Genomic DNA, 16844 nt, shown 5'->3' with positions numbered 1-16844 from the left:
CAGAAAACATCAAGGACCAGTTGCAGACATGAAATGCCAAGGAACTTGGATCTACCTAGAGAATATCAAGCCTGTCACAAGAAGTTCTGGTTCATAGTATGCATTTTTCACAGGACCTTAAGTGATTTATTAAGTAAATAAACATTGAAAAAGTCAAAATCTTCTCTGGGATATTTACTCATGAAAAAGCAAACTGAACTTCTTGTATAGTCTGTCCCAATGAGCACCTTTGACTCTCTTCTTTTTATTTTGATTATAATATTTAAAGAAAACTATTTTAACAAACTTTAAATAAATACTGTAGTTTATGAACATAAGTAAAATATCATATAACAGTGCTCTAAAATGTATCCTTCTTATATAGCTGTAAAATGACACAAAGCTGTTTAGGCTGTGAAGAAGGGTTGATCTGAGAGGAAACTGAGAGTTAGTCGGTGAATATGGTCAAAATATATTTTATAAAACACTCTAAACAATTTTTTGAATAAAAAAGGGAATGTAGTTGGATGGATGAAGTGGTGGGAAGATCTGGAAGGAGATATTGGAAGTGAAGCTGTGATCAGAATGTATATTACAAAAATTTTCTTTTTTAATTAAGAAAAAATAAAACAACACTTGCAAAGCTAAAAAATGAACTAATTTTAAGATAAAATAGAAAAAGATAGAAAACATAGTTTGTCTTCCTACGACTAGTTCACTCACTTAATATAATACTTTCCAGTTCTACTCATTAGCTTGCAAAGTTTATAAGTCTATATTTCTAGCAGAATGAAATTTTATTGTGTTTATGTGCCATATTTTCATTATCCATTTGTCTGTTGATAGATTTTTTTAGGCTGGTTCCATTCACTACTCTTGTGAGTAGAACAATAAACCCAGATGCACAATTGTCTCTGAAATTAGATACAAATTCCTTTAAGGGTAAAAATGCTGAGTCATTGGGCATTTCTATTTTTAACATTTTGAGAAAATTCCTTTCATAGTGTTTGTACCTTAAACATCCTTTCTGTTTTATGTTTATATTACACTTATGACAAAGAAAATGTTTCTTTTCGGTCAAGCACATTTCCTAGAAGCAACTAGTGATAAAACAGCCCATTTCCCACTTCTCCCTGCCCACCCTGCAGTCCATTCCTAAAGTTTGCAATTGCCCTCAATGGTTATAAGTTTTCAATTTTTTTAGTGTACGTTCACAGTGAAAGTACTTTGTCGACAGTAATTATCATCTCCAATGTAAACTGAGGAAATACACCTATCTCACATAGCATGGGCACAGATTGTAGCTATTTCCCAAGCACAAAAAGCACCCAAGTTCATCCAAGAAACACTTGTACAGCTTAAATCACATATTGCCTCTTGGACATTAATGGTGGAAGACATCAATATCACATTCTTATCAATAAATAGGTCATTCTCACAAAAACTAAACAGACAAATTCCAACGCTACTTTAGACTTTTACCAGCTGTGGATGAAGTTTCCTTTGTGGCCCTACAGCTTTGTCATCATTTGTAAAAGAGATAATTTTTAAAATTATACTTAGTGTCATATGACTTTGTAGATGGGTCCTCTATGATATTACACTGGCCTCCATGCCTGTTCTTATGCCAAGACTTTTTTTTAATCTTTGTCAGTCTGTAGTATATAGATCAGATACTGTGGTCCCTCAACTGTGTTCTTACTGCTTAAAATAGTTTGATGAGTGTATTCTTTTGTGTCACATATGAATTTCTAATTGTTTTTATATAAAATTGAAGTTTTATACTAGTCAAATATATTTTCTCATTTCATCTTCCCTACTACTTTCTTAATGGATTAAACAATGAAAAATCAATATCTCAAAGATTGTGAGTTGTCTGTGTCCTTACCAGTTTGAAATAGAGGGCAGTAGGTTTGCAAAAGCTATTCAATTTTGTTTGCTTTCCTATATATTAATCTTAGGGCTAAACAAGTCCTTTACCACTATGCTACTCCTGTATCACAGGATAAGTATATCTTAAAAGTTCACTAAGTTTATAAATCTGATACTCTTGATGGTGCATCTATAGCTAATATTATAAGAATAAAGCACCAAGGTTTTTCAAAGATATAAGTCAGAATTGAGAAAATATTTTCATTTTAGAGTTTTGCATGCTTTAAGTAACTATTTTAAATTCTAACTTGCACCATATCAAAGAAAATACCATCATTAACTATATTAGCATGAATTTTGAATCAACAGTACAAACTTATCTAACATTCAATATACACAACAGACATTTTAAAGTGTTAGGGGACATTGATATATACTGTCAACCCTCTATATCCATGGATAATGCACCCCGGGATTCAGCCTACTGTGGGTTGAAAAATTCTCAAAGAAAAAAATTTGCATTATTATTGGTGTGTATTGCATTATTAGTCTTGAGATGGTGGCATCTTGGCTGCATATGTATAAATTTTTCTTTGTAATCTTTGTGTATTTGCAAGTGTAAGTGCAAGTGCATGAATGCATGAAACACACCTGGGTATCAGAGAACACCCTTCCTTTTGGGTCATTAATACCTTGTTTGATACTGGGTTTCTTATGCTTTTCTACTGCATCCTTTTAAGTAGCTGGTTCATGAGAATCTGAAGAGTCTCTTTTCTCTTTCACTCATCTCGTCAGAGAGACACTGGGATTGAAGATGCTTACTACTTAGCCTTTATCTGGGTCGTGGGACTCTAACTCATGCCCTCACACTTGTATGTCAAGTGTCTTTCCCACAGAGCCTTGCTGCAGATGCTGCCTTCTATTCTAACCATAACCAAACCATTTTAGTTGTCATTATTTCTTTAAAAACACAGTTGTAGCAGTTTTTTAATGACACTTCTATCTTAGATTTTAACTTAGAAATGATGCAAGATATAACGATGAATTCATAGGCTATGTGCAAATGCTGTGCATTTTATATAGAGTTTAATTGTATAAAGATTTTCTTTCTTGTGAAGACCTGAAAACCATAACTTGTGAATACAGAAAAGCATCAGCCATCATAATTTTATTTTTATAGTCTCGTGATGAATGGTCTTTGATTTATATTAAAGAAATAAACATCAAAATCAAAAGAAAATAGAATATCTTGTTCAAAGTAACATAGCAAGGAAATAGCGTATATGAATTTAAATGCTACAAATTCAACATAATATGAGTTATACTACAAACATTCTTGTATAATCCCACACTACGATTTGATTTATACATTCAATTTTATCTTATTTTAACATTTAACTGGTATGTCAGTGCTTTGATTGATTTCATTACATTTGTAACACAGAAAACCCGGCACCAGACACCCATAGGAAGTTATGAATAAGAACAACCTGTGCATATGAGCTAGGCAAACAAACCAGGAACAGTCATACAGGCCTGTAGTCCCAGCAGCTATCGAATCTGAGAAGGGCAAAAGGAAATGTTGCTCAAAGCAAGTGGGTGGAGCTTGGTTGGAGATCTCAGAAGAAGATACATTTGGGAAAGGATGCAGGACGAGAGCTAAGAGAGCAAAGAATGAAGTTTCTTTTATGAAAGCCTCAGAAGTGGCAGCAATGCAAGCGGCTCTATCCCTAGGCTGCCTCAGTTCAAATAACTTGGTATTTACATTGGGACTTATTAACTGAAAGTTTCTACATGTTTTCCTTTGAACAAATGTTGACCTCCTCTCATTGGTGCTCAATTCTTAGTCACCCTTCATTATAAAATTATTATGAACATGAAAACCTATTGAGGAAAGTTCAAGTCCCAGCTTTAACACCATTGTCATTCAGAACTGTGCAATCATTTCCTTAATACACCAGATTTTACACAAAGACCCAGAGCTACTAACCATGGTATCTAAAGAGTCAATTCTAAATGCTGCTTTCTAAGAAGAAAAGAGAACTTTACCAGAATCCCTCTGTTGTCTAAAGCTTCAGTTTCACAGAAGACATTATGAATTAGGAAACTTCCATATGTATGCCACAATTATGATAATACTGTCCTTATAAACAAGAGAATCAAGTCTCAGAGAAGTTGAAGTCTGTCTCAGTTACTAGGAATGAGGAAGTAGAGCCATAAAACAAATTTTAAGAGATGATTCTAAATCTTTTTTTTTTTTTGCGTCAGACTATGCTCTTCCTCCTAATGGCCCTTCTTTCTGTTGTTACAATACACTATCCTTTATGCTCCCTCACTTTCGCTATCAATAAATCATCAGTTTTGAAATTTATGAAGTATAAAATAATTATTTTTATCCCTAAAACAAGTTACTCCATGCATGTATCTTTAATAAATTGAGGAGTCATTCTTTTGTATTAATAGCAATAAAAATAATAGTAATAACAATAACAATAGTTTGTTACTTTTCAAACAGATTAAGTATGGAAGATCAGGGTTACCCTCCAATTTTGAGAAACTAACAGAAACAAAATCCTGGCCTTTTCATTTTTTTTTTAAGCATTAGACTTCAGCTAGTACAAGAACAGCCACTCCTGAAACACGAACTTCTACATTAATAAACTGTCAAAAGCTCAGTGACTCAGAACACTCACTTATGCTCTGTATTTCAAGAGATAACAAGTCTAAAATGAGCTCCAAGGATCTAACATGCCAGACTTCAATTATGAAGTCATGAAAAAAAAAGCAAAAAAATCATTGTTTGTGACTTTGTTTGTTTGGGGAGGAGGCAGATAGTAGGAAGTAATAAAAGGCTCTAAATTTTTTACCATTTGTGTACTGGCACACTATCACTTGTGAGAAATGAAACATCTGTGTGAGGAATTGAAAGACACACCTTAACTATTTGTATTTTTGAATATTCAGTTTGTATTATGAACAAAATCAATAAATTTGACATATTGGCATAAACCTGACATAGGGCATAAGCATGAAAATGATACACAAACTCAGTAAATAAAATATGGCTAACAGTGCAGATAAAGAAAACTAACAAATAGAAGCATAATTAAGAATGTGTGTGTTAGAGATTTTGTGTGTGTGTGTGTGTGTGTGTGTAACACCAGTTTCCTCATGTAACCCCAGATCAAAGTCTATAAATATTTTTATAGAAATTTACAAGGCAAATCAAACATTTACATGGAAGCAGATCCAACCTAAATAATGCAAAAATTTTGACAAGCAGAAAATTTTGGAGAGCTGACACACCTGATATCAATGTCACAAAACTGCACTAATTAAAATGTTATAATTATAATTAAAATGTTATAATTTGGGCTTAAAATTATTTTTTAAGAAAATGAACAGTTTAGAAGTTGACCCAAGTGTATCGATATATGATAGTTGGTTGAAGGGTTTTTTTTATTGTTGTTGGATTCTTTGTTTTGCTTTATTTTATTTCAGTTGAATACGCAGAAGCAAGGGGGATCATGTGGGAACAGTAAACGTCAGTTGAGAGGATCGTACTTTGGCAAGTCTGTGAGGCATTTTCATGATTAATTGTTGACAGAAGGGACTTAGTCCTCTCCGCGGGATGCCATCTTTGGGCGAGTAGTACTGAGCTGTAGGAAAGAGAAAACGGAGCACACAAGGGAGGGCAAGAAAGCAAGCAACTTTCTCTCAGGGTCTCTGATGTGCTTGTTTGCTGCCTCCCACTTCCCACCTGACTTCACACACTGACTTCCCTCAACAAGGAACTGTGATGTGAAAGTGAAAGTCAAATAAACCCCTCCCTCTCCAAGTTGACTATGATCTTTATCACATCAAGGGAAGCCTAACTAGAACAGTACTTGGTTCCAGGAAGAAGAGCTCTCTAAGGGATATGATAATGTTAACTTTTTTTTTAAATAAACCTGAGAAATTTTGAAACTTTGGGGTAAAAAAGGGTGTTTGAATTCTATTAGCAGGCTATGCTTTCAAGAGCCCAAAAGTTGGTGCTGAGAGCAAAACTATCAAGACCCACCTTGCGAGGTTTCAGAAAGAATCAGGAGCAGTAACAGCAACTGAGCAAGGGACTTCTCTGATAGTATTTCTGGAAAAAAAAATGTGGTTATGTGGTTACTCTCTAAAATGGTAATTAAAAACTTTCCTGAGGTTAAATTTCAAAATAATTGACTAATTTATTTGACAGGAGTAATTTCAGGGCAGCATAATATTCCATGTGTGGCATGGTTATTAGTAGTGACTGTTACCTAGGCATGCAGTGAAATAGAGCAAGTAGAACAGAAAATACAGAATGTGCAGTGAGAACACCGCTAATGTAAGATCACAGTCAAGGCTTGTGCTGAAAGACATAAGGAGGTTAACACCATTAAGGAGAGGTATGTTCTACACTGGAATAAAGAAAAGAGTAGTCTCAAGTCAAGACCCACCCAACTAAGCTTCCAACCTGTGAAACAAATCCTGAGGCCATCTTCTACAAAGCAACCAAAGAGAAAGGCTGTTCCAACAGCATTCTAGGAACTTAGCGTCTATCCCAAACTGGCTGAGAGGTGCTGGTTTTAGAGTCATGAAAGACACAAGAGTAATGCGGCCATGATATAGCTCTCCATGCTTTCAGAGATCTACTAAGGCCAGGCAAGGGGAGGCTCTGTAGGCCCTGAGAGAGCAAGGGGCTCCGAGAAGCCATTTCATGAAGCAGTGGAAGTGAAGCCTGACTTCCAGGGGAGACCCCTTATGGTGAGAAGCCAGTTCTTTGGGATATCTGCTACGGAGAGCTACATGCACGGAGAAGAATCAACCCAAAGGAAATAGTTGTATTGTCGGTAACAAACATGAAAGGGCAGAGCCATCTAAGCCATTTGACAGTGGACATGGAGCTACAGGATATGGTGATTGGCCTGCTGGGTTTTAGTCTAGTTTTGATCTAGCATTTATGCCTCACCCCTCCTTTTTGGATAACAATGTGTATTCTGTGTCATTATACACTGGAAAGATAAAATTTCCCTTTTCACTTTACTCACCGCCGTGAGTCTCAGAACAGACTTTCTAAATAGTTTAAAGCTGTGAAAGCCTGAGAGGACATTTGAAGGTGAATAGAATGCATTTTGCATTATGATATGGCCATGACCCTATGAGGGTCAGGAAGTGGGATGTGGTGACTTGAATGGGAAGGCCCCATAAGTTCATGTATTCGAACACTTGGTTACAACTTGGTGGAACTGTGTTTACCTCTTCCTGCCATAAAGTAGTCACCATTATGAACTCTAATCTTCCAGAAACAAAAACACAAAGAAACTGTTTCTTCTATAAGTTATTTCAGTCACAGTGTTTTATCACACTGTTTTATATTCCATATAAAACTGACTAATCCAGCAAATCAATATGAAAATTAATGCTTTCTTAAAACTATATTGGAATGATAGAATAATTATATGTCAAATAGAAAAGAAGTTAAAGAACTTTGAATCACATGTTAAAGCATAAATAAAACACAATTTACAGATATAAACACAAGTATATAAAACTACATAACATTGAAAAGGCATAGAAAAATTCTTTCATGAAGACAGTGTTCTGCACAATGTCCTAAGTAATTTTCATGCACATAAAATTAATCAATTAATTAATTTTTAAAAATGAGGGCATTTGTCAAGCCTAAATACAAGGGGAGGTTCTCAGTCTTACTGCAACTTGATATTCCATGCATTACTGATACCCATAGGAGGCCTCCCCTTTCTGAACAGAAACAGAGGAGGAGTAGATTGAAGGCTGCAGGCAGAGGGGAGGTGGGAGGAGGGAATGGAGGAGAGGAAGGAAGACACATGCAGTCTGAATGCTAAAGAGAGAGAGAGAGAGAGAGAGAGAGAGAGAGAGAGAGAGAGGAGAGAAAGAAAGAAAGAAAGAAAGAAAGAAAGAAAGAAAGAAAGAAAGAAAGAAAGAAAGAAAGGGAGAGGAGGGAGGGAAAGGAGGAAGGAAGGGAAGGAAGGAAAGAGAGAAATGTGAAGACAAACAGGAAATAAGTTCCAATTATTCTACATTCTTACTAAGAAAAAGGAGATGTTTCAAGGTGATGGGTCAAGTAAGAAAAATTTCACTACAGGAGTTTGTTCTAAACTTTATTTGAACTTCAGATGCATACACATAAAATATCCCCTTAAACTAAAATCTTAAAATGTCCTCCAATGATGTATAAGACCATTGGAGCCAAATTTACATTTCTAAGTTAGACTGTTTAACTTACAGTGTTAAACATAGCTCTTAATTTATAACAGGCTTGTTATAAGTGGGTTTCTGGAAATGTTGATGATAGCTACAGCCATAAATTATAAAATTGGGCAACTCTTTAGGAAAATATATGAAAGATGCAGCATAAAAAATAAAATAGTTAAATTCATTGTGCAAAGGTTTTCAAGTAATTGCATATAATTTTCAATGACAATTTCTTTTAGGATCAAAAAGACATATTAATTAATGAATTCTGTATATAACAAAACTGCAACTGCATTTAACATTAAAGTAAAAAAGTCTTTAATTTTTTTTATTGCAGTCAGGTGGCCCCATTTATTACTGCATTGTGGTTTCGTTCACCTAATTGATGGCCAGGAAGAACTTGGTGTAATAGAAATGCAGGGACTGGAGAGATAACTCAGTTGTTAAAAGTACATGCTGCACAAACAGGAAGACCTGAGGTCTAGTCTCTACCACCCATTTAAAAAAGAAGAGACCATCATGGTATAGACTTGTAATCCTAACCCTACAGAGATGCGAAAAGGAAGATAATGGGACAATGCTATCCAGCTAGTCATGATAAATGGATGATCTTCAGGGCCAGTGAGAGATCCTGTCTCAAAACATACCTTGGAGAATGATACAGGAAGGTACAAGGAAAGGACCTCTATGTGGACATACCCAAACTCATGAACTTATATATACATATATAACATACACATAAATAATTATCTTAAAATTTTAAAAATGAGCTCTGAATAAAACTTCCATAAAAATTGGTTTGCAAGAATTGGATAGTAGAAGATATTTCTCTTTATTCTGGGACTTTGTTGGACAACATTAATTAATTTATGAACTGTACTCATTGGTATACTTAGTACTACTTTCATATGTATGTATATATGTGTGTGTGTATGATATACATATACATGTATGGTATGCATATATGTGTGGTGAGTGTAATCCATACATAAACAGAAACAAAATATATAAACACAAACATAATCTATTCTGGCTTGCAAGAGTTATGCTCTGAGATCCTGAGTAAAACCATGAATAATTCAAACTAGTAGTTGTGATTTCTTTTCCTATGTGTGTGTGTGTGACTATGATACATTTTAATTTGCATGTTGATATGGGACTTTCATCTGTATACTATGAATATGTTATTCATTGTAACATACGGGTCGGCTTATTGAGGTTTCTGTCCCACCCGGTACCCCACAGCCCGCAAGCCCCAAAGAAAATTACACACATGATTCCATAAGATTATAAACTGATTGGCCCATTAGGTCAGGCTTCTTATTAGTCCTTGTAACTTATATTAATCCATTATCATTATCTATGTTAGCCACATGGCTCAGTACCTTTCTCAGTGTGACAGCTCACATGTTTCTTCTTTGGTGGTCTGGGCAGGAATGGCAGAGGGAACTTCCTCCTCCCTAGCATTCTCCTATTCTCATTGCCCCGCTTCAACTTCCTGTCTGGTTGACCTGCCTATACTTCCTGCCTGGCCAATCAGTGTTTTATTAAAATACATGATTGACAGAATACAGACAATTCTCCCGTACTATTTCCCTCTTTTTTTTTTTAAACAAAGGAAAACACCCATAGTCCATTTGTTGGGAATGTGGGCATAGTATTTTAGGCTACTTCCGGCTGGTTGGGGGAGCTGATAATCTTATGGGGACCTACAGAAAATTTAGAGTTATAATCAAGTCCTGACTGGAGTATCCTGTGAGTCTCGATCATCTCAGGCAGGAGTCTTGAATCAGTTCTGAATGTAGAACTCAGACATCCAGGCCATCTGTTCCTACCGGGGATTTCTCGGGTGGTCTTCCTTGATCAAATATGATTTTTCTTAGCTGAGAATGAATCCACAACCTCTCATTTTTTGTGGAAACAAAAGCAAAATCTCTTCTCCAAAGTAGCATACCTTTTGACTTCAATTTTGAAGCCAAGGTATTTTCAAGATATCTAACTTGGATTAATTCAGCAGCATTTATAAGCAAATATCTTTTAGCAGCTGTTGCTCTTTCCTCAGCATTCAAACAATTCAAAGAGAGCATAATAACACACAGATCAAGATTCTCTGTGTATTTTCCATCTTTATGTGGCTTTACTTTAACCTCTATTTCTTATATTTTTACTTTTACTTTTTGAGACAGGTTCTCTATATATCTTTGTCATGGAATAACTCTGTAGACCAGGCTGTCCTTGAACTCACAGAGATCCACCTGTCTCTGTCTCCCCAGTGCTGGGATTAAAGGTGTATGCCACAATACCTTGAACTCACAGAGACTTGTCTGTCTCTGTCTCCCAGGCATTGGGGTTAAAGGTGTGTGCAACCACACCTTGAAGTCCCAGAGGTCAAACTACCTCTGCCTCCCAGGCATTGGGATTGAAGGTGTGTACCACCACACCCAGTTACTTTTTTTCTTCCTTTTTTACCCTAAGAACTTTAACCTTTAGCCTGCATTTATTTTTAATACATAGTAAACCATTTAGAGGTTTTCTTCATCTTTGAATCTCTCTTTACTGTATATCTCTCTTTTTCTGACCAAATGAGTCTTTAATGGTAGGACTAAAGCTGTGGCTTTGACAGTTAGATCCAGCCCATTCCTTAGCTTTCCACCCTCATGGCTGAGATACCAGCCAGAGCTGTGTCCACTGCCACAACTCTATGGCATTTCAAGGTCCTTGCCAGCAAACAAGCTGCAGCATTCTGCTCACAGACCACACTCAGTCAGACTGCCTGCCTGAAAGAGTCAGAGTTTGCTCTGGCGGGATAGCCCTGAACGTCGGCATTTTAAAACAGCGCAGCTTTTTTCCTGCTACGGCTGAAAACTGAAAAGCATGCGTTCAGCTTTTCACCAACAGCATTTAAGTGTTTAGTGGCAGGACCTCTTAATGAACTGCAGGGTTTTGCAGCTAAAGCTGAGTCAGGAAGCCTCTCTTAGATGAGAGCACCTGCTTGCCTCTAGCAAGCAGAGCAGACCTGAGAAATTGCTGCTACCAAGAAAATATGCTTTACTCTATTCTTTCCCAAGCTTTCTCAGGCTTTCTGTGAATTCAGTTATCCATGTCTGGGCGCCATTTGTAACATGAGGGACCAGCTTGTTGTGGTATCTGTCCCGCCCAATATCCCACAGTCGGTAAGCCCCAAAGAAATCACACACAGGACTCCATAAGATTATAAACTGATTGGTCCATTAGCTCAGGCTTCTTGTTAACACTTATAACTTATATTAACCCATTATTCTGATCTATGTTAGGCATATGGCTTGGTTCCTTTTTCAGCTGTCAGCTCACATGTTTCTTCTTTGGTAGTCTGGGCAGGAATGGCAGAGGGAGCTTCCTCCTCCCTAGCCTTCTCCTATTCTCATTGCCCTGCCTCTACTTCCTGCCTGGTTGACCCGCCTATACTTCCTGCCTGGCCAATCAGCGTTTTATTAAAATACATGATTGACAGAATACAGACAATTCTCCCGCACCAATTCATATTCATACCATTGGTTATTTAAGAAGCTGTTTTGGCCAATGTATTAGTACAGTAAAGTCAGGAGGGAAATTCAAACAGAGATGTAGAGAAGTTTACCCTTATTATTGTGTGTCTGTGTTTTTGTCTTAGAAAGAGAGATAGGAGGGAGAGAGGAGGGGGAATGAAAGGAGCTAGAGAGTAATTTGGGTCCATTTGTAAAAGAAAGTCTCATGAAGGGAGTAGGAGTATTCCAATGGTCTCAAAGTCATAAACAGAATATCATGGAAACTGAAAAGTAGATGCTTGGAAACCAAAGAGAAGGAAATTACAACAAAATTGTTTTGTGCTAACCAAAATAAGGATGGGACTATTTTCGGTAGAGAAGGAGAAGTTTTTCTAAAGTCTGGGAGGCAATATTGCAATAAAAATGATTGACTACAACACGACAGGAAGAAATGAAGGAACTTTGTTCCAGCATGTTAGACCTCGGGCAGCCTGGTGCTAAAAGCACGGAGTAAAAGAGAGTCCAGTGCAGAAATAGGTCTCTAGAAAAACCTGGGGCACTGTTTTTACTAGATAGTTGGAATAGAAACAATACATCAAAAACAAGATCTCCTGGAAAGAGTAATAATCCAGGACTCGGAGAAGGACCATGAACACAGATTTAAAGGTTGTTTTATTTTATTTTTACAGTTAAGTAATAATCTTCATGTCAAACTTTTACTTTTATGGATAATATGCTTTAAATTATCTCCACTGTTGGTTTCTAAAGCTTTACATATTTTCTTTATCCCAGAATTTCCATTTTAAATGATATATTAATAATGTGTTCTTTGTGGATTTTGAATAAGCTGTCAAAATACTCATATCTATCACATTTGTCTAATTTCAATCACTTTGAAAAATCAAACTTCTCCATAAAAATATGACTATAAAGATTATAAGAATATTAAACATGTAAGTTTTCTAATTTATAGGTAATCTGCACATTTTAATCATGTTCATTATAACTAGTATATTACAAATTAATCCTAATTGCTGTTTCTTTGGGTTCAGGAGTAGGTGACTAATAGTGAAAGAAGAATCCTGTAGAAATGCAATTTCAGATCACCCCCTCAGACACAAATTACTCCACCTTTTTAGGTCTTAGAAAAGATGTGTTGAGAGTGGCAAAGTCAAAGCTAAGTTTATTCCGTAATTTACAAAAATAATCAGACATTACACATTCGTAATTGGATAGCAAATTCAAGTACCACACTACCTAAGCAGGACCAAGCTTATTAGTCTATCTATAAAATAACAGCAGAAAACTCAGAAGACCGGGGACAACTACATAAGTCAACATAGGTACAAGCTTTCAGAAGGAGGACAGAAAGTGGAGACAGAAATGCCAGTCCATCCAAAGAAACAAAGTGTTGCTTTTCTGAAGGTGTAGGGACAGAAGAGGGATCACATGACTTCAGGACACACTAGGGATATCCCGAGGCTGAGCCATAGAGTAGCGAGTGCAGTCATTGTTGAGCAATTTTCTTGCTTAGATGAAGCTTTCTCCAAGAAATGCAGCAACATAAGAAAGCCATATAAATGGGGATCAAGTGACCACAGTGGCAGAAAAGGCAGAGTCACTGAGATTGGAAACCAACCTATACTTTATAAACGTTTAATAAGTGCTACATGTATTTCCATTAGGAATAGAGGAATATCGGTGTATCCAATCACAGTTGTTGATCCTTGAGAGATTGTAATGTTTTCGTTGTCTCTAATGCTTCTGGGGTTATTTAAGAGAATTTTGATGGTGATAGAGAATAGTGACCCCCAACTTTAAAATGGCTATATCATTTGAGGATATTGATAGAAGCCAGGTGTTGATTGATAAACCTAGTAGGGTTGCATTGCTGGATTCCTAAAGCACTCCTTGACCTGTCCAACCTACACATAGAGGCAGTTTAGGAAATTAAAATAAATAAGGCTGAGATTTTGATGTACAAATTGATCGAAATCACCCCATTTTCCAAGATATTGTGTTTCTATTAAAAGTAGAAGTTTAGATCTAAGACATTTAACTGCATCTTTGGTTTTGCTATTTAAACATTGGGGGAATAAACAAGACCTTTTTGCATAAAGGTTACTTGGCACTGAGAAGAATCACTCATTAGATCTCTTTGGAGAGTTCTGCAATTCGTCAGCAAGATCTGACTAGGTACCCTGGAAACCACCTCGAGGGAGACAGACAGCAGTGCAGTGGAAATGAGCCTACCTTTGGCAGCACAGGCCCCATTCTCCCTCTGATTGGCTGTGTGACTTGGAGCACATGTGCGATCATCACATCAGATGTAGATATGAATTTCAAAGCAAACTGATTAAAATCAAGGCCCTACAGTGAGTGTCACAAGAAGAGGCGGTCTGTTTCTTTCTATCCACTACTCCTACTGAGTTTATCTCAAGAAAGAAGCTCCCTCACTGAAAGGAAAGCCACCTTTTCTGAGCAACACATTCACTTTGGAATGTTTCTCGATTGCTTGAAAAGATAAGATTACATCGGGAAAATGTGGAGTGACCTGAAAAACCACATAGAATCCCTGCAATGCCCAGGGAATCAAATGGGTTCTTCTCACTGGCATATTTTAGTATCTATCTCCACATTAACTAGTTAACTAGAAAACAAGTTCTGTTTACATGATGCAATTATACTCAAACCTGGCCAGTGGCTTATTCAATAATACACAATTACTGAAACATCACTTCTTGAACATCTATTATGTGACTGGAAATACACCTAATGTACAAAATGTCAATTAATAGTAAATTTATTGGAAAAGCATAGTAATCCGGTAATGTTGGAAAATTGCATTTGTTGCTAGAACAAGTCAATAATGCACAGTAACTAAAACAAACTAGCTTTATTTAGAAGCAATTTATAAGGATCAACCTTATTAAAACTTAAATGTTGGCATTGTCCGGAAAAAATAAATTAACAAAGCAGTTTATCATTGTTTTCAGATTGAGATACAGAAAAGTGTGGGTTGAAATATTTTAATTACCTTGATAATTGACTTCTTGGTTACATGAAATAAATCAATAATGATGATATTCAGGGGGGAAAACAGCTGCCCAAACTAGACCTGAGATCATAAGAATGGGAGTGTTGTCTCTGCCCCTCCTTAGCTGCAGCGCTCAGAAAAGTGGCACCTATAAATTGTCTGGGCATACAGTATAACTGGCCCTGAAGGTGTAACTGTGGGAAAACCACCTCTGAGGAAGTGAAGGACAGCGAACTGGTCCCACTTCTTGTCCATCACTTCAAGGGGTTAACTAGCTAGGCCAATGCTGGAGAGCTCACCCTGGCATTGAATACAGGGGAGAGCTGACTGGCTGACCAACCCTGCAACTAGTCAGGCCCAGAACCAGGTTTATATATTAGTCCACACCAATAGCCATCTCGTCTGTGATCTGGAGCACGGAGGTGGGTGTCCTGAGGACCCAGGACGGCAGAGGATCACACAGGGCAGCAATAGAATGTGCAGGAAGAGTCCCAGTGAGGACTGAATCAGCGTTGCTTGTGCAGCAGAGACCAGAGGCTTCAAACCAGACCAATGGACACTGCAGTGAGTGTCTGCATGGATAAAGGGGTTCACTGCATGACTGTGTTACGGTACATCTTCCGTGGTGAACTTTTCACATTCTCCCCATTTTTCTTCTTTATTTCTCTTAAATTTTATTTTATTTTTATCAGGGAGTGGGCTGGGATCGGGAGGCATAACGTGAAAGACAAAGAATAAATAAAAAGTAAAAACGAAAGAGAGAAAAGAAAAGAAAACTAAAACTTCCCGAAGCTGAACCTACTCTACTGTTGTCATGGCAACACACGAGGGGAACTAGCTGATGTTCAACACTAAGAAGGAAAAACCTCTGAGAAAACAATGAAACATGACTTGTCGTTGCATATATTAGTCAGCCTCCCCAGCATGGCATTTTAAAATCTTCCCAGATGACTGCTAGGTTGTTGACATGAACTTCGTGTAATCTCCTTGTCTTCAAACAGACCAACTCCCTAGATCTTCCGCCATTCCACACAGCAGCTTCTGTATGTCAGCATCGGGGAGGAGTAGGCGTGCAAAGGCGTCACATCCCTATGAGAACCAAGCGCTGTCAGTTGTTCCTGAAATGAACAATGGAGCCGAAATTCCTTCTCTCCAGAGAAGGTCCCCAGGCCCACCCCGAACCCTACTTCCAGGGTTGGGAGTAAGAACAAGATTTAGGACCACAAGAAATGAAGAGGGACATGGCTGCAGTCTACCTATTTCGCAGATACTAAGTGTCACTTAACCCTGACAATTATTACTGTCATATTTTAGCAGGTAATAAGAGGTAGGAAAAGCATTGGAATGCATGAATTCAAAGCATTTGCTTGAGATCAAACAATCCATCAGACAGCATTAAGGATGCTTTCATGTTTAAGTCACACACAGCATGAACTGCTCCTATGGTTCCTAGACAGGACATAAAGAATAGTGGCAAAGAAGCACTAATTTTTAAGGAAAATAACAATTCAATAAAATAATATTTTAAATTAGTTCTGTATTTTAAGAATCATACTTTTTCTGATATTTGGAAAAATCTTTGGCTTGATTTTAATAACCACTTGTAATTCACATTTATCTCATCTGAAATAATAACAAAGAACTGATGTAGAGGAAAGGCTGTGAACACCATCAGTATATTAATATTGTAACAGAACCAGAATTCAGAATGCTCAGTAACACCCAGAAATGTATTTTAACAGCTTTTCTATCATTCTGGTTTTATGTTAGTGAAAATATGAATGCAAAGTTATTTGATTAATAAAATTAATTTGCTATCAATAGTACAAACTAATATACAAAATCTTGTTCAAAACAATGCTAAATACTCAAGGGTATTTCAAAAACATCTAGAAAGATGAATAATAGTTTACTCATTCCATAATTAGTTCTGAGCCTGCTATAGAAGCTAGTCATTAAATATCTGAATTCTATTTAACATAATTGATATATATGCATATGTAATACTCCTGATTGGAATCAATTCTATAAATAATGCATGCCATTTACAGCACACACCATTTTGATTTGTTTTCAATACTTATTTTAAAATATATATAACTTTTATTTCTGTATCTGATTTCTGAAAGAAGTAGACAAAATATTCATGGAAGTTTTTGGTATTCAACGTCTACTTGATTCCTATTTAAATATACACAAAGTAC

The sequence above is a fragment of the Myodes glareolus genome, chromosome 8, assembly GCF_982192425.1.
Source record: "Myodes glareolus chromosome 8, mMyoGla1.1, whole genome shotgun sequence".
In the NCBI taxonomy this organism is placed as follows: domain Eukaryota; kingdom Metazoa; phylum Chordata; class Mammalia; order Rodentia; family Cricetidae; genus Myodes; species Myodes glareolus.
Note: the sequence above shows the minus strand (reverse complement) of the source record.